Below are 20760 nucleotides of genomic sequence, written 5' to 3'. Positions count from 1 at the left end.
AGAAAAAAATATACATGGAGTTTAGACAGGTGCAAAGAAATGGCAGCGGTGGGATTCGAACCCACGCCATCGAAATGACTGGTGCCTAAAACCAGGGCCTTAGACCACTCGGCCACGCTACCACATGTGAAGGATGGTTTGCTAAGTTAATGTGATCTGATGCAACAGAGATGGAAAATAACGATGTGGTAGAGGGTTTGCAACCAAGGTTTAGACAAATTTGACCCCGATTAAGAAATAAACACATACCACATGTTGTTGATCAACTCAAGTTTGTATCCAAACAAATTGGCATTGTCTGCATTCGCACATTATTTGTCGAAATACATATATTTTAGTTACAAGGATGCAAATTTGCAAGAGGTCATCAAGCCTCGATGGCGCACTAGGCAGCGCGTGAGTCTCATAATCTCAAGGTCGTGAGTTCGATCCTCACTCGGGGCAAACTTTTGGTAGACTATTTTATTTTCCGTCTGCATGAGACAGGGAAAAAATTATACATGGAGTTTTGACAGGTGCAAAGAAATGGTAGCGGTGGGATAAGAACCCACGCCATCGAAATGACTGGTGCCTAAAACCAGCGCCTTAGACCACTCGGCCACGCTACCACATGTGAATGGTGGTTTGTTAAGTTAATGTGATCTGATGCAACAGAGATGGCAAATAACGATGTAGTAGAGGGTTTGCAACCAAAGTTTAGACAAAATTTACCCCGATTAAGAAATAAACACATACCATATGTTGTTGATCAACTCAAGTTTGTATCCAAACAAATTGGCATTGTCTGCATTCGCACATTATTTTTCGAAATACATATATTTTAGTTACAAGGATGCAAATTTGCATGAGGTCATCAAGCCTCGATGGCGCAGTAGGCAGCGCGTGAGTCTCATAATCTCAAGGTCGTGAGTTCGATCCTCACTTGGGGCAAACTTTTGGTAGAATATTTTATTTTCCGTCTGCATGAGACAGAGAAAAAAATATACATGGAGTTTAGACAGGTGCAAAGAAATGGTAGCGGTGGGATTCGAACCCACGCCATCGAAATGACTGGTGCCTAAAACCAGCGCCTTAGACCACTCGGCCACGCTACCTCATGTGAATGGTGGTTTGTTAAGTTAATGTGATCTGATGCAACAGAGATGGCAAATAACGATGTAGTAGAGGGTTTGCAACCAAAGTTTAGACAGAATTTACCCCGATTAAGAAATAAACACATACCATATGTTGTTGATCAACTCAAGTTTGTATCCAAACAAATTGGCATTGTCTGCATTCCCACATTATTTTTCGAAATACATATATTTTAGTTACAAGGATGCAAATTTGCATGAGGTCATCAAGCCTCGATGGCGCAGTAGGCAGCGCGTGAGTCTCGTAATCTCAAGGTCGTGAGTTCGATCCTCACTCGAGGCAAACTTTTGGTACAATATTTTATTTTCCGTCTACATGAGACAGAGAAAAAAATATACATGGAGTTTAGACAGGTGCAAAGAAATGGCAGCGGTGGGATTCGAACCCACGCCATCGAAATGACTGGTGCCTAAAACCAGGGCCTTAGACCACTCGGCCACGCTACCACATGTGAAGGATGGTTTGCTAAGTTAATGTGATCTGATGCAACAGAGATGGAAAATAACGATGTGGTAGAGGGTTTGCAACCAAGGTTTAGACAAATTTGACCCCGATTAAGAAATAAACACATACCACATGTTGTTGATCAACTCAAGTTTGTATCCAAACAAATTGGCATTGTCTGCATTCGCACATTATTTGTCGAAATACATATATTTTAGTTACAAGGATGCAAATTTGCAAGAGGTCATCAAGCCTCGATGGCGCACTAGGCAGCGCGTGAGTCTCATAATCTCAAGGTCGTGAGTTCGATCCTCACTCGGGGCAAACTTTTGGTAGAATATTTTATTTTCCAACTGCATGAGACAGGGAAAAAATTATACATGGAGTTTTGACAGGTGCAAAGAAATGGTAGCGGTGGGATAAGAACCCACGCCATCGAAATGACTGGTGCCTAAAACCAGCGCCTTAGACCACTCGGCCACGCTACCACATGTGAATGGTGGTTTGTTAAGTTAATGTGATCTGATGCAACAGAGATGGCAAATAACGATGTAGTAGAGGGTTTGCAACCAAAGTTTAGACAAAATTTACCCCGATTAAGAAATAAACACATACCATATGTTGTTGATCAACTCAAGTTTGTATCCAAACAAATTGGCATTGTCTGCATTCCCACATTATTTTTCGAAATACATATATTTTAGTTAGAAGGATGCAAATTTGCATGAGGTCATCAAGCCTCGATGGCGCAGTAGGCAGCGCGTGAGTCTCATAATCTCAAGGTCGTGAGTTCGATCCTCACTTGGGGCAAACTTTTGGTAGAATATTTTATTTTCCGTCTGCATGAGACAGAGAAAAAAATATACATGGAGTTTAGACAGGTGCAAAGAAATGGTAGCGGTGGGATTCGAACCCACGCCATCGAAATGACTGGTGCCTAAAACCAGCGCCTTAGACCACTCGGCCACGCTACCTCATGTGAATGGTGGTTTGTTAAGTTAATGTGATCTGATGCAACAGAGATGGCAAATAACGATGTAGTAGAGGGTTTGCAACCAAAGTTTAGACAAAATTTACCCCGATTAAGAAATAAACACATACCATATGTTGTTGATCAACTCAAGTTTGTATCCAAACAAATTGGCATTGTCTGCATTCCCACATTATTTTTCGAAATACATATATTTTAGTTACAAGGATGCAAATTTGCATGAGGTCATCAAGCCTCGATGGCGCAGTAGGCAGCGCGTGAGTCTCATAATCTCAAGGTCGTGAGTTCGATCCTCACTCGAGGCAAACTTTTGGTACAATATTTTATTTTCCGTCTACATGAGACAGAGAAAAAAATATACATGGAGTTTAGACAGGTGCAAAGAAATGGCAGCGGTGGGATTCGAACCCACGCCATCGAAATGACTGGTGCCTAAAACCAGGGCCTTAGACCACTCGGCCACGCTACCTCATGTGAATGGTGGTTTGTTAAGTTAATGTGATCTGATGCAACAGAGATGGCAAATAACGATGTAGTAGAGGGTTTGCAACCAAAGTTTAGACAAAATTTACCCCGATTAAGAAATAAACACATACCATATGTTGTTGATCAACTCAAGTTTGTATCCAAACAAATTGGCATTGTCTGCATTCCCACATTATTTTTCGAAATACATATATTTTAGTTACAAGGATGCAAATTTGCATGAGGTCATCAAGCCTCGATGGCGCAGTAGGCAGCGCGTGAGTCTCATAATCTCAAGGTCGTGAGTTCGATCCTCACTCGAGGCAAACTTTTGGTACAATATTTTATTTTCCGTCTACATGAGACAGAGAAAAAAATATACATGGAGTTTAGACAGGTGCAAAGAAATGGCAGCGGTGGGATTCGAACCCACGCCATCGAAATGACTGGTGCCTAAAACCAGGGCCTTAGACCACTCGGCCACGCTACCACATGAGAACAATGTTTTGCTAAGTTAATGTGATCTGATGCAACAGAGATGGCAAATAACGATGTGGTAGAGGATTTGCAACCAAAGTTTAGACAAAATTGACCCCGAAGAAGAAAGAAACGCATACCATATGTTTTGATGAACTCAAGTTTGTATCCAAACAAATTGGCATTGTCTGCATTCGCACATTATTGGTCGAAATACATATATTTTAGTTACAAGGATGCAAATTTGCATGAGGTCATCAAGCCTCGATGGCGCAGTAGGCAGCGCGTGAGTCTCATAATCTCAAGGTCGTGAGTTCGATCCTCACTCGAGGCAAACTTTTGGTACAATATTTTATTTTCCATCTGCATGAGACAGAGAAAAAATTACACATGGAGTTTTGACAGGTGCAAAGAAATGGCAGCGGTGGGATTCGAACCCACGCCATCGAAATGACTGGTGCCTAAAACCAGCGCCTTAGACCACTCGGCCACGCTACCACATGTGAATGGTGGTTTGTTAAGTTAATGTGATCTGATGCAACAGAGATGGCAAATAACGATGTAGTAGAGGGTTTGCAACCAAAGTTTAGACAAAATTGACCCCGAAGAAGAAATAAACACATACCATATGTTGTTGATCAACTCAAGTTTGTATCCAAACAAATTGGCATTGTCTGCATTCCCACATTATTTTTCGAAATACATATATTTTAGTTACAAGGATGCAAATTTGCATGAGGTCATCAAGCCTCGATGGCGCAGTAGGCAGCGCATGAGTCTCATAATCTCAAGGTCGTGAGTTCGTTCCTCACTCGGGGCAAACTTTTGGTACAATATTTTATTTTCCGTCTGCATGAGACAGAGAAAAAAATATACATGGAGTTTAGACAGGTGCAAAGAAATGGCAGCGGTGGGATTCGAACCCACGCCATCGAAATGACTGGTGCCTAAAACCAGGGCCTTAGACCACTCGGCCACGCTACCACATGAGAACAATGTTTTGCTAAGTTAATGTGATCTGATGCAACAGAGATGGAAAATAACGATGTGGTAGAGGGTTTGCTACCAAGGTTTAGACAAATTTGACCCCGATTAAGAAATAAACACATACCACATGTTGTTGATCAACTCAAGTTTGTATCCAAACAAATTGGCATTGTCTGCATTCGCACATTATTTGTCGAAATACATATATTTTAGTTACAAGGATGCAAATTTGCAAGAGGTCATCAAGCCTCGATGGCGCAGTAGGCAGCGCGTGAGTCTCATGATCTCAAGGTCGTGAGTTCGATCCTCACTCGGGGCAAACTTTTGGTAGAATATTTTATTTTCCGTCTGCATGAGAGATGGAAAAAATTATACATGGAGTTTTGACAGGTGCAAAGAAATGGCAGCGGTGGGATTCGAACCCACGCCATCGAAATGACTGGTGCCTTAAACCAACGCCTGAGACCAGTCGGCCACGCTACCACATGTGAATGATGGTTTGTTGAGTTAATGTGATCTTATGCAAAAGAGATGGCAAATAACGATGTGGTAGAGGATTTGCAACCAAAGTTTAGACAAATTTGACCCCGATTACGAAATAAACACATACCATATAGTTTGTTGATCAACTCAAGTTTGTATCCAAACAAATTGGCATCGTCTGCATTCCCACATTATTTTCGTAATACATATATTTTAGTTACAAGGATGCAAACTTGCATCAGTACGTCAAGCCTCGATGGCGCAGTAGGCAGCGCGTGAGTCTCATAATCTCAAGGTCGTGAGTTCGATCCTGACTCGGGGCAAACTTATGTACAATATTTTATTTTCCGTCTGCATGAGACAGAGAAAAAAATATACATGGAGTTTAGACAGGTGCAAAGAAATGGCAGCGGTGGGATTCGAACCCACGCCATCGAAATGACTGGTGCCTAAAACCAAGGCCTTAGACCACTCGGCCACGCTACCACATGAGAACAATGTTTTGCTAAGTTAATGTGATCTGATGCAACAGAGATGGAAAATAACGATGTAGTAGAGGGTTTGCAACCAAGGTTTAGACAAATTTGACCCCGATTACGAAATAAACACATACCATATAGTTTGTTGATCAACTCAAGTTTGTATCCAAACAAATTGGCATTGTCTGCATTCCCACATTATTTTTCGAAATACATATATTTTAGTTACAAGGATGCAAATTTGCATGAGGTCATCAAGCCTCGATGGCGCAGTAGGCAGCGCGTGAGTCTCATAATCTCAAGGTCGTGAGTTCGATCCTCACTCGGGGCAAACTTTTGGTACAATATTTTATTTTCCGTCTGCATGAGACAGGGAAAAAATTATACATGGAGTTTTGACAGGTGCAAAGAAATGGTAGCGGTGGGATTCGAACCCACGCCATCGAAATGACTGGTGCCTAAACCAGCGCCTTAGACCACTCGGCCACGCTACCACATGTGAATGGTGGTTTGTTAAGTTAATGTGATCTGATGCAACAGAGATGGAAAATAACGATGTAGTAGAGGGTTTGCAACCAAAGTTTAGACAAAATTTACCCCGATTAAGAAATAAACACATACCATATGTTGTTGATCAACTCAAGTTTGTATCCAAACAAATTGGCATTGTCTGCATTCCCACATTATTTTTCGAAATACATATATTTTAGTTACAAGGATGCAAATTTGCATGAGGTCATCAAGCCTCGATGGCGCAGTAGGCAGCGCGTGAGTCTCATAATCTCAAGGTCGTGAGTTCGATCCTCACTCGGTGCAAACTTTTGGTAGAATATTTTATTTTCCGTCTGCATGAGACAGAGAAAAAAATATACATGGAGTTTAGACAGGTGCAAAGAAATGGTAGCGGTGGGATTCGAACCCACGCCATCGAAATGACTGGTGCCTAAAACCAGCGCTTTAGACCACTCGGCCACGCTACCTCATGTGAATGGTGGTTTGTTGAGTTAATGTGATCTGATGCAACAGAGATGGCAAATAACGATGTAGTAGAGGGTTTGCAACCAAAGTTTAGACAAAATTTACCCGATTAAGAAATAAACACATACCATATGTTGTTGATCAACTCAAGTTTGTATCCAAACAAATTGGCATTGTCTGCATTCCCACATTATTTTTCGAAATACATATATTTTAGTTACAAGGATGCAAATTTGCATGAGGTCATCAAGCCTCGATGGCGCAGTAGGCAGCGCGTGAGTCTCATAATCTCAAGGTCGTGAGTTCGATCCTCACTCGGGGCAAACTTTTGGTACAATATTTTATTTTCCAAGTGCATGAGACAGAGAAAAAAATATACATGGAGTTTAGACAGGTGCAAAGAAATGGCAGCGGTGGGATTCGAACCCACGCCATCGAAATGACTGGTGCCTAAAACCAGGGCCTTAGACCACTCGGCCACGCTACCACATGAGAACTATGTTTTGCTAAGTTAATGTGATCTGATGCAACAGAGATGGCAAATAACGATGTGGTAGAGGATTTGCAACCAAAGTTTAGACAAAATTGACCCCGAAGAAGAAAGAAACGCATACCATATGTTTTTGATGAACTCAAGTTTGTATCCAAACAAATTGGCATTGTCTGCATTCGCACATTATTGGTCGAAATACATATATTTTAGTTACAAGGATGCAAATTTGCATGAGGTCATCAAGCCTCGATGGCGCAGTAGGCAGCGCGTGAGTCTCATAATCTCAAGGTCGTGAGTTCGATCCTCACTCGAGGCAAACTTTTGGTACAATATTTTATTTTCCATCTGCATGAGACAGAGAAAAAATTACACATGGAGTTTTGACAGGTGCAAAGAAATGGCAGCGGTGGGATTCGAACCCACGCCATCGAAATGACTGGTGCCTAAAACCAGCGCCTTAGACCACTCGGCCACGCTACCACATGTGAATGGTGGTTTGTTAAGTTAATGTGATCTGATGCAACAGAGATGGCAAATAACGATGTAGTAGAGGGTTTGCAACCAAAGTTTAGACAAAATTGACCCCGATTAAGAAATAAACACATACCATATGTTGTTGATCAACTCAAGTTTGTATCCAAACAAATTGGCATTGTCTGTATTCCCACATTATTTTTCGAAATACATATATTTTAGTTACAAGGATGCAAATTTGCATGAGGTCATCAAGCCTCGATGGCGCAGTAGGCAGCGCGTGAGTCTCATGATCTCAAGGTCGTGAGTTCGATCCTCACTCGGGGCAAACTTTTGGTACAATATTTTATTTTCTGTCTGCATGAGACAGAGAAAAAAATATACATGGAGTTTAGACAGGTGCAAAGAAATGGCAGCGGTGGGATTCGAACCCACGCCATCGAAATGACTGGTGCCTAAAACCAGGGCCTTAGACCACTCGGCCACGCTACCACATGAGAACAATGTTTTGCTAAGTTAATGTGATCTGATGCAACAGAGATGGAAAATAACGATGTGGTAGAGGGTTTGCTACCAAGGTTTAGACAAATTTGACCCCGATTAAGAAATAAACACATACCACATGTTGTTGATCAACTCAAGTTTGTATCCAAACAAATTGGCATTGTCTGCATTCGCACATTATTTGTCGAAATACATATATTTTAGTTACAAGGATGCAAATTTGCAAGAGGTCATCAAGCCTCGATGGCGCAGTAGGCAGCGCGTGAGTCTCATGATCTCAAGGTCGTGAGTTCGATCCTCACTCGGGGCAAACTTTTGGTAGAATATTTTATTTTCCGTCTGCATGAGACAGGGAAAAAATTATACATGGAGTTTTGACAGGTGCAAAGAAATGGCAGCGGTGGGATTCGAACCCACGCCATCGAAATGACTGGTGCCTAAAACCAACGCCTTAGACCAGTCGGCCACGCTACCACATGTGAATGATGGTTTGTTGAGTTAATGTGATCTGATGCAAAAGAGATGGCAAATAACGATGTGGTAGAGGGTTTGCAACCAAAGTTTAGACAAATTTGACCCCGATTACGAAATAAACACATACCATATAGTTTGTTGATCAACTCAAGTTTGTATCCAAACAAATTGGCATCGTCTGCATTCCCACATTATTTTCGTAATACATATATTTTAGTTACAAGGATGCAAACTTGCATCAGTACATCAAGCCTCGATGGCGCAGTAGGCAGCGCGTGAGTCTCATAATCTCAAGGTCGTGAGTTCGATCCTGACTCGGGGCAAACTTATGTACAATATTTTATTTTCCGTCTGCATGAGACAGAGAAAAAAATATACATGGAGTTTAGACAGGTGCAAAGAAATGGCAGCGGTGGGATTCGAACCCACGCCATCGAAATGACTGGTGCCTAAAACCAGGGCCTTAGACCACTCGGCCACGCTACCACATGAGAACAATGTTTTGCTAAGTTAATGTGATCAGATGCAACAGAGATGGAAAATAACGATGTATAGAGGGTTTGCAACCAAGGTTTAGACAAATTTGACCCCGATTACGAAATAAACACATACCATATAGTTTGTTGATCAACTCAAGTTTGTATCCAAACAAATTGGCATTGTCTGCATTCGCACATTATTTGTCGAAATACATATATTTTAGTTACAAGGATGCAAATTTGCATGAGGTCATCAAGCCTCGATGGCGCAGTAGGAAGCGCGTGAGTCTCATAATCTCAAGGTCGTGAGTTCGATCCTCACTCGGGGCAAGCTTTTGGTACAATATTTTATTTTCCGTCTGCATGAGACAGAGAAAAAATTATACATGGAGTTTAGACAGGTGCAAAGAAATGGCAGCGGTGGGATTCGAACCCACGCCATCGAAATGACTGGTGCCTTAAACAAGCGCCTTAGACCACTCGGCCACGCTACCACATGTGAATGATGGTTTGTTAAGTTAATGTGATCTGATGCAACAGAGATGGCAAATAACGATGTAGTAGAGGGTTTGCAACCAAAGTTTAGACAAAATTGACCCCGATTAAGAAATAAACACATACCATATGTTGTTGATCAACTCAAGTTTGTATCCAAACAAATTGGCATTGTCTGCATTCCCACATTATTTTCGTAATACATATATTTTAGTTACAAGGATGCAAATTTGCTTGAGTACATCAAGCCTCGATGGCGCAGTAGGTAGCGCGTGTGTCTCATAATCTCAAGGTTGTGAGTTCGATCCTCACTCGAGGCAAACTTTTGGTACAATATTTTATTTTCCGTCTGCATGAGACAGAGAAAAAAATATACATGGAGTTTAGACAGGTGCAAAGAAATGGCAGCGGTGGGATTCGAACCCACGCCATCGAAATGACTGGTGCCTTAAACCAACGACTTTGACCACTCGGACACGCTACCACACGAGAACAGTGTTTTGCTAAGTTAATGTGATCTGATGCAACAGAGATGGCAAATAACGATGTGGTAGAGGATTTGCAACCAAAGTTGTGACAAAATTGATCCCGAAGAAGAAACAAACACATACCATATGTTATTGATGAACTCAAGTTTGTATCCAAACAAATTGGCATTGTCTGCATTCGCACATTATTTGTCGAAATACATATATTTCAGTTACAAGGATGCAAATTTGCATGAGGTCATCAAGCCTCGATGGCGCAGTAGGCAGCGCGTGAGTCTCATAATCTCAAGGTCGTGAGTTCGATCCTCACTCGAGGCAAACTTTTGGTACAATATTTTATTTTCCATCTGCATGAGACAGAGAAAAAATTACACATGGAGTTTTGACAGGTGCAAAGAAATGGCAGCGGTGGGATTCGAACCCACGCCATCGAAATGACTGGTGCCTAAAACCAGCGCCTTAGACCACTCGGCCACGCTACCACATGTGAATGGTGGTTTGTTAAGTTAATGTGATCTGATGCAACAGAGATGGCAAATAACGATGTAGTAGAGGGTTTGCAACCAAAGTTTAGACAAAATTTACCCCGATTAAGAAATAAACACATACCATATGTTGTTGATCAACTCAAGTTTGTATCCAAACAAATTGGCATTGTCTGCATTCCCACATTATTTTTCGAAATACATATATTTTAGTTACAAGGATGCAAATTTGCATGAGGTCATCAAGCCTCGATGGCGCAGTAGGCAGCGCGTGAGTCTCATAATCTCAAGGTCGTGAGTTCGATCCTCACTCGGGGCAAACTTTTGGTACAATATTTTATTTTCCGTCTGCATGAGACAGAGAAAAAAATATACATGGAGTTTAGACAGGTGTAAAGAAATGGCAGCGGTGGGAATCGAACCCACGCCATCGAAATGACTGGTGCCTAAAACCAGGGCCTTAGACCACTCGGCCACGCTACCACATGAGAACAATGTTTTGCTAAGTTAATGTGATCTGATGCAACAGAGATGGCAAATAACGATGTGGTAGAGGGTTTGCAACCAAGGTTTAGACAAATTTGACCCCGATTAAGAAATAAACACATACCACATGTTGTTGATCAACTCAAGTTTGTATCCAAACAAATTGGCATTGTCTGCATTCGCACATTATTTGTCGAAATACATATATTTTAGTTACAAGGATGCAAATTTGCATGAGGTCATCAAGCCTCGATGGCGCAGTAGGCAGCGCGTGAGTCTCATAATCTCAAGGTCGTGAGTTCGATCCTCACTCGGGGCAAACTTTTGGTACAATATTTTATTTTCCGTCTGCATGAGACAGGGAAAAAATTATACATGGAGTTTTGACAGGTGCAAAGAAATGGTAGCGGTGGGATTCGAACCCACGCCATCGAAATGACTGGTGCCTTAAACCAACGCCTTAGACCAGTCGGCCACGCTACCACATGTGAATGATGGTTTGTTGAGTTAATGTGATCTGATGCAACAGAGATGGCAAATAACGATGTGGTAGAGGGTTTGCAACCAAAGTTTAGACAAATTTGACCCCGATTACGAAATAAACACATACCGTATAGTTTGTTGATCAACTCAAGTTTGTATCCAAACAAATTGGCATTGTCTGCATTCCCACATTATTTTCGTAATACATATATTTTAGTTACAAGGATGCAAACTTGCATCAGTACATCAAGCCTCGATGGCGCAGTAGGCAGCGTGTGAGTCTCATAATCTCAAGGTCGTGAGTTCGATCCTGACTCGGGGCAAACTTATGTACAATATTTTATTTTCCGTCTGCACGAGACAGAGAAAAAAATATACATGGAGTTTAGACAGGTGCAAAGAAATGGCAGCGGTGGGATTCGAACCCACGCCATCGAAATGACTGGTGCCTAAAACCAGGGCCTTAGACCACTCGGCCACGCTACCACATGAGAACAGTGTTTTGCTAAGTTAATGTGATCTGATGCAACAGAGATGGAAAATAACGATGTGGTAGAGGGTTTGCAACCAACGTTTAGACAAATTTGACCCCGATTAAGAAATAAACACATACCACATGTTGTTGATCAACTCAAGTTTGTATCCAAACAAATTGGCATCGTCTGCATTCGCACATTATTTGTCGAAATACATATATTTTAGTTACAAGGATGCAAATTTGCATGAGGTCATCAAGCCTCGATGGCGCAGTAGGCAGCGCGTGAGTCTCATAATCTCAAGGTCGTGAGTTCGATCCTCACTCGGGGCAAACTTTTGGTACAATATTTTATTTTCCAAGTGCATGAGACAGAGAAAAAATTATACATGGAGTTTTGACAGGTGCAAAGAAATGGCAGCGGTGGGATTCGAACCCACGCCATCGAAATGACTGGTGCCTTAAACCAGCGCCTTAGACCACTCGGCCACGCTACCTCATGTGAATGGTGGTTTGTTAAGTTAATGTGATCTGATGCAACAGAGATGGCAAATAACGATGTAGTAGAGGGTTTGCAACCAAAGTTTAGACAAAATTTACCCCGATTAAGAAATAAACACATACCATATGTTGTTGATCAACTCAAGTTTGTATCCAAACAAATTGGCATTGTCTGCATTCCCACATTATTTTCGTAATACATATATTTTAGTTACAAGGATGCAAATTTGCATGAGTACATCAAGCCTCGATGGCGCAGTAGGTAGCGCCTGAGTCTCATAATCTCAAGGTTGTGAGTTCGATCCTCACTCGAGGCAAACTTTTGGTACAATATTTTATTTTCCGTCTGCATGAGACAGAGAAAAAAATATACATGGAGTTTAGACAGGTGCAAAGAAATGGCAGCGGTGGGATTCGAACCCACGCCATCGAAATGACTGGTGCCTTAAACCAACGACTTTGACCACTCGGACACGCTACCACACGAGAACAGTGTTTTGCTAAGTTAATGTGATCTGATGCAACAGAGATGGCATATAACGATGTGGTAGAGGATTTGCAACCAAAGTTGTGACAAAATTGACCCCGAAGAAGAAACAAACACATACCATATGTTATTGATGAACTCAAGTTTGTATCCAAACAAATTGGCATTGTCTGCATTCGCACATTATTTGTCGAAATACATATATTTCAGTTACAAGGATGCAAATTTGCATGAGGTAATCAAGCCTCGATGGCGCAGTAGGCAGCGCGTGAGTCTCATAATCTCAAGGTCGTGAGTTCGATCCTCACTCGAGGCAAACTTTTGGTACAATATTTTATTTTCCATCTGCATGAGACAGAGAAAAAATTACACATGGAGTTTTGACAGGTGCAAAGAAATGGCAGCGGTGGGATTCGAACCCACGCCATCGAAATGACTGGTGCCTAAAACCAGCGCCTTAGACCACTCGGCCACGCTACCACATGTGAATGATGGTTTGTTAAGTTAATGTGATCTGATGCAACAGAGATGGCAAATAACGATGTAGTAGAGGGTTTGCAACCAAAGTTTCACCCGATCCGTCTACTTTCAGGCGCTTAAAACTGTCGAATTCTGGAGAATCCCGGGCCATTATGCTGTCGTATTATATTCCGTGTTATGGATTCTGCGCTTTAAGCGACATGGTATGCTATGGATATTACGAACAGCTTTGGGGGTTACCCTATGTGTTGTTTTCGTCGGTTGTGGCTGTTTGTTGACAAATTAAATCAGCTAAACTGAACCTTACAGTGCGGTAGAAAAATGGAATTTAGAACACTGGCTTCAATATACGGAATTTTTTTCCTAAAAATTGGTGGTAAGTTTAACTTAATTAAGTATTTTGTGAAAAATAGCAAACCATTTTAATATAGGAGAGACATATCACATATTTGTCTGACCTGAGGACATTAACTGGGTTCACACACAGGAAGTAGATTTTGACTGAGGCAGCATAGTTTTACGAGTTTGTCAGCCTTGAAAGTGACAAGCATCTGTGCCCCTGCAGGGTTCTCGTGTGTATTTGATTTGGACAAAAACATCAAGGTGTTGGAAGTTTTAACTCACATAGGCAAAATTTCCATTGATTATAATCAATGCAGCTACACAGATGGTATATTTTTGATTAAAGAAAGGTCCTAATTGTTTCAGAAAAAATGCAACCCGGACAAATCTGGAAATGTTTGGGCTGGTGGTGAAAATTTGAATGTTGAAACCTGTACAGGACAAATGACAGAGAGTCAGATTTGGTGAACCACAGATGATTGTGTGAGTAAACAGTTGATGTAAAGAACTTAAGGCAGATTAATATAGCATTCATGACTTTGATATTTGGTATAGAAGTGTTTTACACACCTTAGAAACTATTACCTGAAAGACTGAGGTAGCATGTCTAGTTTTAATGACTGATTTCATTTGGTTTCCTTCAGCACTTGTAATATTAATGACTGGTAAAAACACTAAAATTGGTTGAAAATATATACTGTATGTTTTGTTTAGTTAGTAGTGAGTTGAAACTTATTATTATATTGTGCAATTGCAGTTGAAGCTATGGGTGAATCCTCCACTGCACCATACAAACTCATCTTATGGTTTGCCACTTGGGTGTCATTTGACAACAATTGCAGTGTTGGATTTCCCGACTAAAAACAATTTAAAGCATGCTTTTTGTGTTTAAAATAAGCGAATGGCACAAAGCCTATAGACTAAAGAGTAGACCAGGTAGATATGTATACAATGAGTACAAAATAGCCTGCATTGTTTAATATAAATAACTGTGTTTGTTTAAATTAATATTGCACCATTGCTACTGAGATAAGCTCTACTTTCAAAGTTAGATCAGATATCTTCAATTGTTAACAACATTTTTGGTGCAAAATTGTGCAGATAGTTTAGTTGGCAGCTCCACTATTTTTGTATGATGACCATTACATAGCAGTACTGTCATGTAATCAGTTGATGGTAGCATAAAAAGCCTTTTTAGCAACTAACAATTTGGTTATCAAGTAAAGATTGTAAAAAAAACAATTGCATTTAATTAACCCCAAAGTTTAAAAACTAGATTGTATGGTGTTTAATTATTTCATTAAAATTGTGTTTTATTACAGGGCAAGGCAAGAAGATTTTACCCTTAAAATCTGGAAAAGTTAGATGCAAGGGAAGGATATGTGTACTATTTGAAACTTTAACCTTTACATGGCTATAGATTGCATGCAATCTACTTTCTGTATTTCACATACAGCACATTACCCAAGATATGACCAAAGGTTCAACATAATAAGCAAATCTATCTATTCCAATTGTTGTGTGATATTTAGTTTGATATATATGTCCCAATCTAGTTGTTAATTTGTGTTGCTTTTTGTTCTTATTGTAATGCAAATTGTATTGCTGTTGTTGTTTTTGTTACACTGCGTTTTTAGTGTACATTTTTTATCCACATTTAATACTGAGTAAAAATCCATAAGCACTTCCAAATGTTGAACCAGAATTATTTCACTGGGTGTGAGGTATTTTACTGCATTATTACTGAGATACATTTGTGGCGCTTTTCATTCTGAGTTTATTCAAAAGGTACAAAGTTAAGCTGCACGGAATTGGATCAATGGCTTGAATAAAGAATGTATAATCCGTGTTTCATTTCTATTGACTTTTTGAGGAAAGTTTACTCCAGAAAAACAACAGGCGCAATGGGTTACCCTGGTAGAAATAGTAAATTTATAGTCAAGAGATAGGGGACAATTCAGGGAGCGTAAACTTGCTAGAAATGAAAGCATATCAACGTCCTGTTGTTTGAGCTTTTGTTAAAAAACTTAATCACGTCACGATCCTTGACCCGTTAGTTTGAAACTTTGTGTTGTAAGCAAGCTTTATTGCGTCACTATCTATTGTTTCATATCAATTAGAAAACAATGACTATTCTTTAGTGCTAAACGATGCAGGGATTTACCTATTTCAGGTTTTTTTTTCACATACCTTGGAAGAAATTGAGCATACGAAAGTTGTGTGTCCAATACAACTAATTCAACATTAAGTTGCGCTTATCCTATAAAAAGCAAAAAAATACAGTTTATAGTTTGTTTTTGTCTTCGGTAGCTTACGACGATGTAGCAGTTTCTTGAGTATCACATGACTACCGGTATGCATAAGGTCGCTAAAAGATTAAACAAACTTTTGGTCTTCAAATCTCACTTAACAAATGCCGACATGTTCAAAGAAACATAAAATAGTTTAAAGGCTGTCTAAAACTTTTTGTGTGATACTGGCGTTCGTGCTCCAAGTCGTAAAATATAATAGCCTGGGAAAACTAGCAATATCAGTCACAAGGGACTATTCAAAAGGCTCGTTTGCAAATCGTTTGGCCTATGAAAACCGAATGATTTTGTCTCAAGCCGTTTGTGTTTAATGGCCGACAGTCTTAATCGCTGTGCGACATTATTGTATGGTGTGACGGTCATGCCCTTCGCGGCCAGATGATGTGCGCGTCTTATTTTCGTTTTGCTCATGGCAACAAGCTGAAACTTTGCAAGCTGCTACAGTTTACAATTCCACGTTGGCCTGTGAAAATCGTTTGCGTTTGCCTTAAACCGTTTGTCATCTGGAGCCTGTAGTGTATAGGCTACATTGGTCGACCGCGCAGAAAATATTTTTAAAGCGGTCATGCCCTGCGTTCGCTTATGATGCACGCCTCTCATTTTCGATTTTATTATCAGATTTAAACGATATTTTGTATGCCTTTGCTGGATGTATTTAAAAGTTGACCTGTCAAAACCGTTTGTGTTTACCATAAACCGTTTGTCATCTGGAGCCTGTAAATGGTATATGTGTTGAGCGCGCAAAAATCATTTTTAAAGCGTTTCTGCCCTGCGTTCGCTTATGATGCACGCCCCTCATTTTCAAGGTTATCATTAGATTTAAAAGATATTTTGTATGCCTTTGCTGGGTGTATTTTAGAGTTGACCTGTGAAAACTGTTTGCGTTTACCTTAAACCGTTTATCATCTGGAGTCTGTATAGTCTACATTGGTCGACCGCGCAAAAAAATCATTTTTAAAGCGGGCATGCCCTGCGTTCGCTTAAGATGCACGCCTCTCATTTTCAATGTTATGATAAGATTTGAACGATATTTTGTATGCCTTTACTGGGTGTATTTTAGAGTGGACCTGTGAAAACCGTTTGTGTTTATCTTAAACCGTTTGTCATCTGGAGTCTGTATAGTCTACATTGGTCGACTGCGCAAAAAAATCATTTTTAAAGCGTTTCTGCCCTGCGTTCGCTTATGATGCACGCCCCTCATTTTCAAGGTTATGATTAGATTTAAACGATATTTTGTATGCCTTTACTGGATGTATTTTAAAGTTGACCTGTGAAAACCGTTTGTGTTTATCTTAAACCGTTTAAAATCTGGAGCTAGTATAGGCTACATTGGTCGACCGCGCAAAAAAAATCAAACGGTTGGCAAACGGTTTAAGGTAAACGCAAACGGTTTCCACAGGTCAACTCTAAAATACATCCAGCAAAGGCATACAAAATATCGTTTAAATCTAATCGTAACCTCGTAAATGAGAGGCGTGCATCATAAGCGAACGCAGGGCATGACCGCTTTAAAAATGATTTTCGCACGCTCGACCAATGTAGCCTATACACTACAGGCTCCAGATGACAAACGGTTTAAGGTAAACGCAAACGGTTTTCACAGGTCAACTTCAAATTATATCCAACAAAGGCATGCAAAATATCGTTTAAATCTGATAATAAAATCGAAAATGAGAGGCGTGCATCATAAGCGAACGCAGGGCATGACCGCTTTAAAAATATTTTCTGCGCGGTCGACCAATGTAGCCTATACACTACAGGCTCCAGATGACAAACGGTTTAAGGCAAACGCAAACGGTTTTCACAGGCCAACGTGGAATTGTAAACTGTAACACCTTGCAAAGTTTCAGCTTGTTGCCATGAGCAAAACGAAAATAAGACGCGCACATCATCATTCCGCGAAGGGCATGACCGCAACACCATACAATAATGTCGCACAGCGATTAAGACTGTCGGCCATTAAACACAAACGGCTTGAGACAAAATCATTCGGTTTTGATAGGCCAATCGGTTTTCAAACAAGCCGTTTGAATTGCTTCTTGTGACTGATATTGCTAGTTTCGCAGGCCATTTTGTTTTACGACTTGGAGCACGAACGCCAGTATCACACAAAAAGTTTTAGACAGCCTTTAAACTATTTTATGTTTCTTTGAACATGTCGGCATTTGTTACATGAGATTTGAAGACTAAAGGTTTGTTTAATCTTTTAGCGACCTTATGCATACCGGTAGTCATGTGATACTCAAGAAACTACTACATCGTCGTAAGCTATACCGAAGACAAAAACAAACTATAAACTGTATTTTTTTGCTTTTTATAGGATAAGCGAAACTTAATGTTGAATTAGTTGTATTGGACACACAACTTTTGTATGCTCAATTTCTTCCAAGGTATGTGAAAAAACCTGAAATAGGTAAATCCCTGTATCGTTTAGCACAAAAGAATAATCATTGTTTTCTAATTGATATGAAACAATAGATAGTGACGCAATAAAGCTTGCTTACAACACAAAGTTTCAAACTAACGGGTCAAGGATCGTGACGTGATTAAGTTTTTTAACAAAAGCTCAAACAACAGAACGTTGATATGCTTTCATTTCTAGCAAGTTTACGCTTCCTGAACTGTCCCCTATCTCTTGACCATAAATTTGCTATTACTAACAGGGTAACCCATTGCGCCTGTTGTTTTTCTGGAGTAAACTTTCCTCAAAAAGTCAATAGAAATGAAACACGGATTATACATTCTTTATTCAAGCCATTGATCCAATTCCGTGCAGCTTAACTTTGTACCTTTTGAATAAACTCAGAATGAAAAGCGCCACAAATGTATCTCAGTAATAATGCAGTAAAATACCTCACACCCAGTGAAATAATTCTGGTTCAACATTTGGAAGTGCTTATGGATTTTTACTCAGTATTAAATGTGGATAAAATTGCAGACTAAGAACGCAGTGTAACAAAAAAATCAACAATACAATTTGCATTAAAATAAGAACAAAAAGCAACACAAATTAACAACTAGATTGGGACATATATATATCAATCTAAACATCACACAATAACTCGAATAGACAGATTTCCTTATTATGTTGAACCTTTGGTCATATCTTGGGTAATGTGCTGTATGTGAAATACAGAAAGTAGATTGCATGCAATCTATAGCCGTGTAAAGGTTAAAGTTTCAAATAGTACACATATCCTTCCCTTGCATCTAACTTTTCCAGATTTTAAGAGTAACATCTTCTTGCCTTGCCCTGTAATAAAACACAAATTTAATGAAATAATTAAACACCATACAAATCTAGTTTTTAAACTTTGGAGTTAATTAAATGCAATTGTTTTTTCACAATCTTTACTTGATAACCAAATTGTTAGTTGCTAAAAAGGCTTTTTATGCTACCATCAAATGACTATATGACAGTACTGCTATGTAATGGTCATCATATAAAAATAGTGGAGTTGCCAACTAAACTATCTGCACAATTTTGCACCAAAAATGTTGTCAACAATTGAAGATATCTGATCTAACTTTGAAAGTAGAGCTTATCTCAGTAGCAATGGTGCAATATTAACTTAAACAAACACAGTTATTTATATTAAACAATGCAGGCTATTTTGTACTCATTGTATACATATCTACCTGGTCTACTCTTTAGTCTATAGGCTTTGTGCCATTCGCTTATTTTAAACACAAAAAGCATGCTTTAAATTGTTTTTAGTCGGGAAATCCAACACTGCAATTGTTGTCAAATGACACCCAAGTGGCAAACAATAAGATGAGTTTGTATGGTGCAGTGGAGGATTCACCCATAGCTTCAACTGCAATTGCACAATATAATAATAAGTTTCAACTCACTATTAACTAAACAAAACATACAGTATATATTCAAAATCGCAAACAATTTTCACCCAATTTTAGTGTTTTTACTAGTCATTAATATACGTGCTGGAGGAAAACCAAATGAAATCAGAACATAAAGCTAGACATGCTACCTTAGTCTTTCAGGTAATAGTTTCTAAGGTGTGTAAAACACTTCTATACCAAATATCAAAGTCATGAATGCTATATTAATCTGTCTTAAGTTCTTCACATCAACTGTTTACTCACATAATAAATCAGTGGTTCACCAAATCTGACTCTCTGTCATTTGTCCTGTATGGGTTTCAACATTCAAATTTTCACCACCAGCCCAAACATTTCCAGATTTGTCCGGGTTGCATTTTTTCTGAAACAATTAGGACCTTTCTTTAATCAAAAATATACCATCTGTGTAGCTGCCTTGTTTATAATCAATGGAAGTGTTGCCAATATGAGTTAAAACTTCCAACACCTTGATGTTTTTGTCCAAATCAAATACACACGAGAACCCTGCAGGGGCACAGATGCTTGTCACTTTCAAGGCTGACAAACTCGAAAAACTATGCTGCTTCAGTCAAAATCTACTTCCTGTGTGTGAACCCAGTTAATGTGCTCAGGTCAGACAAATATGTGATATGTCTCTCCTATATTAAAATGGTTTGCTATTTTTCACAAAATACTTAATTATGTTAAACTTACCAGTTACCACCAATTTTTAGGAAAAAAATTCCGTATATTGAAGCCAGTGTTCTAAATTCCATTTTTCTACCGCACTGTAAGGTTCAGTTCAGCTGATTTAATTTGTCAACAAACAGCCACAACCGACGAAAACAACACATAGGGTAACCCCCAAAGCTGTTCGTAATATCTACAGCATACCATGTCGCTTAAGCGCAGAATCCATAACACGGAATATAATACGACAGCATAAAGGCCCGGGATTCTCCAGAATTCGACAGTTTTAAGCGCCTAAAAGTAGACGGATCGGGTGAAAGTTTAGACAAAATTG

General features: G+C 39.7%; 2 long non-coding RNA genes and 41 other non-coding genes across 44 annotated transcripts; 21 read left to right on the top strand and 22 right to left on the bottom strand.

Annotated features, from left to right (window-relative positions):
• Window positions 1-40: 40 nt before the first annotated feature.
• Trnal-uag (transfer RNA leucine (anticodon UAG)) lies at window positions 41-122 on the bottom strand. Its single transcript has one exon. It is a non-coding gene; the product is annotated as a tRNA-Leu (tRNA).
• A 735-nt stretch (window positions 123-857) lies between these two features.
• Window positions 858-930, top strand: Trnam-cau (transfer RNA methionine (anticodon CAU)). Its single transcript has one exon. It is a non-coding gene; the product is annotated as a tRNA-Met (tRNA).
• An 82-nt stretch (window positions 931-1012) lies between these two features.
• Trnal-uag (transfer RNA leucine (anticodon UAG)) lies at window positions 1013-1094 on the bottom strand. Its single transcript has one exon. It is a non-coding gene; the product is annotated as a tRNA-Leu (tRNA).
• A 249-nt stretch (window positions 1095-1343) lies between these two features.
• On the top strand, window positions 1344-1416 carry Trnat-cgu (transfer RNA threonine (anticodon CGU)). The gene has a single exon. It is a non-coding gene; the product is annotated as a tRNA-Thr (tRNA).
• An 82-nt stretch (window positions 1417-1498) lies between these two features.
• On the bottom strand, window positions 1499-1580 carry Trnal-uag (transfer RNA leucine (anticodon UAG)). Its single transcript has one exon. It is a non-coding gene; the product is annotated as a tRNA-Leu (tRNA).
• Window positions 1581-2315: 735 nt separating this feature from the next.
• Trnam-cau (transfer RNA methionine (anticodon CAU)) lies at window positions 2316-2388 on the top strand. The gene has a single exon. It is a non-coding gene; the product is annotated as a tRNA-Met (tRNA).
• Window positions 2389-2470: 82 nt separating this feature from the next.
• On the bottom strand, window positions 2471-2552 carry Trnal-uag (transfer RNA leucine (anticodon UAG)). The gene has a single exon. It is a non-coding gene; the product is annotated as a tRNA-Leu (tRNA).
• A 249-nt stretch (window positions 2553-2801) lies between these two features.
• Window positions 2802-2874, top strand: Trnam-cau (transfer RNA methionine (anticodon CAU)). The gene has a single exon. It is a non-coding gene; the product is annotated as a tRNA-Met (tRNA).
• Window positions 2875-2956: 82 nt separating this feature from the next.
• On the bottom strand, window positions 2957-3038 carry Trnal-uag (transfer RNA leucine (anticodon UAG)). The gene has a single exon. It is a non-coding gene; the product is annotated as a tRNA-Leu (tRNA).
• A 249-nt stretch (window positions 3039-3287) lies between these two features.
• On the top strand, window positions 3288-3360 carry Trnam-cau (transfer RNA methionine (anticodon CAU)). The gene has a single exon. It is a non-coding gene; the product is annotated as a tRNA-Met (tRNA).
• Window positions 3361-3442: 82 nt separating this feature from the next.
• Trnal-uag (transfer RNA leucine (anticodon UAG)) lies at window positions 3443-3524 on the bottom strand. Its single transcript has one exon. It is a non-coding gene; the product is annotated as a tRNA-Leu (tRNA).
• A 248-nt stretch (window positions 3525-3772) lies between these two features.
• On the top strand, window positions 3773-3845 carry Trnam-cau (transfer RNA methionine (anticodon CAU)). Its single transcript has one exon. It is a non-coding gene; the product is annotated as a tRNA-Met (tRNA).
• An 82-nt stretch (window positions 3846-3927) lies between these two features.
• Window positions 3928-4009, bottom strand: Trnal-uag (transfer RNA leucine (anticodon UAG)). Its single transcript has one exon. It is a non-coding gene; the product is annotated as a tRNA-Leu (tRNA).
• Window positions 4010-4413: 404 nt separating this feature from the next.
• On the bottom strand, window positions 4414-4495 carry Trnal-uag (transfer RNA leucine (anticodon UAG)). Its single transcript has one exon. It is a non-coding gene; the product is annotated as a tRNA-Leu (tRNA).
• Window positions 4496-4744: 249 nt separating this feature from the next.
• Trnam-cau (transfer RNA methionine (anticodon CAU)) lies at window positions 4745-4817 on the top strand. Its single transcript has one exon. It is a non-coding gene; the product is annotated as a tRNA-Met (tRNA).
• A 568-nt stretch (window positions 4818-5385) lies between these two features.
• Trnal-uag (transfer RNA leucine (anticodon UAG)) lies at window positions 5386-5467 on the bottom strand. Its single transcript has one exon. It is a non-coding gene; the product is annotated as a tRNA-Leu (tRNA).
• A 251-nt stretch (window positions 5468-5718) lies between these two features.
• Window positions 5719-5791, top strand: Trnam-cau (transfer RNA methionine (anticodon CAU)). Its single transcript has one exon. It is a non-coding gene; the product is annotated as a tRNA-Met (tRNA).
• Window positions 5792-6358: 567 nt separating this feature from the next.
• Window positions 6359-6440, bottom strand: Trnal-uag (transfer RNA leucine (anticodon UAG)). The gene has a single exon. It is a non-coding gene; the product is annotated as a tRNA-Leu (tRNA).
• A 248-nt stretch (window positions 6441-6688) lies between these two features.
• Trnam-cau (transfer RNA methionine (anticodon CAU)) lies at window positions 6689-6761 on the top strand. Its single transcript has one exon. It is a non-coding gene; the product is annotated as a tRNA-Met (tRNA).
• Window positions 6762-6843: 82 nt separating this feature from the next.
• Trnal-uag (transfer RNA leucine (anticodon UAG)) lies at window positions 6844-6925 on the bottom strand. Its single transcript has one exon. It is a non-coding gene; the product is annotated as a tRNA-Leu (tRNA).
• Window positions 6926-7174: 249 nt separating this feature from the next.
• Trnam-cau (transfer RNA methionine (anticodon CAU)) lies at window positions 7175-7247 on the top strand. Its single transcript has one exon. It is a non-coding gene; the product is annotated as a tRNA-Met (tRNA).
• Window positions 7248-7329: 82 nt separating this feature from the next.
• Window positions 7330-7411, bottom strand: Trnal-uag (transfer RNA leucine (anticodon UAG)). Its single transcript has one exon. It is a non-coding gene; the product is annotated as a tRNA-Leu (tRNA).
• Window positions 7412-7660: 249 nt separating this feature from the next.
• On the top strand, window positions 7661-7733 carry Trnam-cau (transfer RNA methionine (anticodon CAU)). Its single transcript has one exon. It is a non-coding gene; the product is annotated as a tRNA-Met (tRNA).
• Window positions 7734-7815: 82 nt separating this feature from the next.
• Window positions 7816-7897, bottom strand: Trnal-uag (transfer RNA leucine (anticodon UAG)). The gene has a single exon. It is a non-coding gene; the product is annotated as a tRNA-Leu (tRNA).
• A 249-nt stretch (window positions 7898-8146) lies between these two features.
• Trnam-cau (transfer RNA methionine (anticodon CAU)) lies at window positions 8147-8219 on the top strand. Its single transcript has one exon. It is a non-coding gene; the product is annotated as a tRNA-Met (tRNA).
• A 568-nt stretch (window positions 8220-8787) lies between these two features.
• Trnal-uag (transfer RNA leucine (anticodon UAG)) lies at window positions 8788-8869 on the bottom strand. The gene has a single exon. It is a non-coding gene; the product is annotated as a tRNA-Leu (tRNA).
• Window positions 8870-9119: 250 nt separating this feature from the next.
• Trnam-cau (transfer RNA methionine (anticodon CAU)) lies at window positions 9120-9192 on the top strand. The gene has a single exon. It is a non-coding gene; the product is annotated as a tRNA-Met (tRNA).
• Window positions 9193-9274: 82 nt separating this feature from the next.
• Window positions 9275-9356, bottom strand: Trnal-aag (transfer RNA leucine (anticodon AAG)). The gene has a single exon. It is a non-coding gene; the product is annotated as a tRNA-Leu (tRNA).
• A 248-nt stretch (window positions 9357-9604) lies between these two features.
• Window positions 9605-9677, top strand: Trnam-cau (transfer RNA methionine (anticodon CAU)). Its single transcript has one exon. It is a non-coding gene; the product is annotated as a tRNA-Met (tRNA).
• Window positions 9678-10090: 413 nt separating this feature from the next.
• Window positions 10091-10163, top strand: Trnam-cau (transfer RNA methionine (anticodon CAU)). Its single transcript has one exon. It is a non-coding gene; the product is annotated as a tRNA-Met (tRNA).
• An 82-nt stretch (window positions 10164-10245) lies between these two features.
• Trnal-uag (transfer RNA leucine (anticodon UAG)) lies at window positions 10246-10327 on the bottom strand. The gene has a single exon. It is a non-coding gene; the product is annotated as a tRNA-Leu (tRNA).
• Window positions 10328-10576: 249 nt separating this feature from the next.
• Window positions 10577-10649, top strand: Trnam-cau (transfer RNA methionine (anticodon CAU)). Its single transcript has one exon. It is a non-coding gene; the product is annotated as a tRNA-Met (tRNA).
• An 82-nt stretch (window positions 10650-10731) lies between these two features.
• Trnal-uag (transfer RNA leucine (anticodon UAG)) lies at window positions 10732-10813 on the bottom strand. The gene has a single exon. It is a non-coding gene; the product is annotated as a tRNA-Leu (tRNA).
• Window positions 10814-11062: 249 nt separating this feature from the next.
• On the top strand, window positions 11063-11135 carry Trnam-cau (transfer RNA methionine (anticodon CAU)). The gene has a single exon. It is a non-coding gene; the product is annotated as a tRNA-Met (tRNA).
• Window positions 11136-11217: 82 nt separating this feature from the next.
• Trnal-aag (transfer RNA leucine (anticodon AAG)) lies at window positions 11218-11299 on the bottom strand. The gene has a single exon. It is a non-coding gene; the product is annotated as a tRNA-Leu (tRNA).
• A 404-nt stretch (window positions 11300-11703) lies between these two features.
• Trnal-uag (transfer RNA leucine (anticodon UAG)) lies at window positions 11704-11785 on the bottom strand. The gene has a single exon. It is a non-coding gene; the product is annotated as a tRNA-Leu (tRNA).
• Window positions 11786-12034: 249 nt separating this feature from the next.
• On the top strand, window positions 12035-12107 carry Trnam-cau (transfer RNA methionine (anticodon CAU)). Its single transcript has one exon. It is a non-coding gene; the product is annotated as a tRNA-Met (tRNA).
• Window positions 12108-12189: 82 nt separating this feature from the next.
• Window positions 12190-12271, bottom strand: Trnal-aag (transfer RNA leucine (anticodon AAG)). Its single transcript has one exon. It is a non-coding gene; the product is annotated as a tRNA-Leu (tRNA).
• Window positions 12272-12519: 248 nt separating this feature from the next.
• On the top strand, window positions 12520-12592 carry Trnam-cau (transfer RNA methionine (anticodon CAU)). Its single transcript has one exon. It is a non-coding gene; the product is annotated as a tRNA-Met (tRNA).
• A 413-nt stretch (window positions 12593-13005) lies between these two features.
• On the top strand, window positions 13006-13078 carry Trnam-cau (transfer RNA methionine (anticodon CAU)). The gene has a single exon. It is a non-coding gene; the product is annotated as a tRNA-Met (tRNA).
• Window positions 13079-13160: 82 nt separating this feature from the next.
• On the bottom strand, window positions 13161-13242 carry Trnal-uag (transfer RNA leucine (anticodon UAG)). The gene has a single exon. It is a non-coding gene; the product is annotated as a tRNA-Leu (tRNA).
• A 209-nt stretch (window positions 13243-13451) lies between these two features.
• Window positions 13452-15433, top strand: LOC145225325 (uncharacterized). Of its 2 annotated transcripts, none has more exons than XR_013859860.1 (2): window positions 13452-13618; window positions 14907-15433. It is a non-coding gene; the product is annotated as an uncharacterized LOC145225325 (long non-coding RNA). The 2 variants fall into 2 exon arrangements; XR_013859859.1 differs by lacking the exon at window positions 13452-13618 and adding an exon at window positions 13855-14067.
• Window positions 15434-18621: 3188 nt separating this feature from the next.
• Window positions 18622-20736, bottom strand: LOC145225392 (uncharacterized). The gene is made up of 2 exons (XR_013859885.1): window positions 20451-20736; window positions 18622-19146 (listed from the first exon to the last, which is right to left on the bottom strand). It is a non-coding gene; the product is annotated as an uncharacterized LOC145225392 (long non-coding RNA).
• Between the last annotated feature and the right edge of the window lie 24 nt (window positions 20737-20760).

The sequence above is a fragment of the Phallusia mammillata genome, chromosome 4, assembly GCF_965637545.1.
Source record: "Phallusia mammillata chromosome 4, kaPhaMamm4.hap1.1, whole genome shotgun sequence".
Lineage (NCBI taxonomy): Eukaryota > Metazoa > Chordata > Ascidiacea > Phlebobranchia > Ascidiidae > Phallusia > Phallusia mammillata.
Note: the sequence above shows the minus strand (reverse complement) of the source record. Positions and strands in the feature narration are given on the sequence as shown.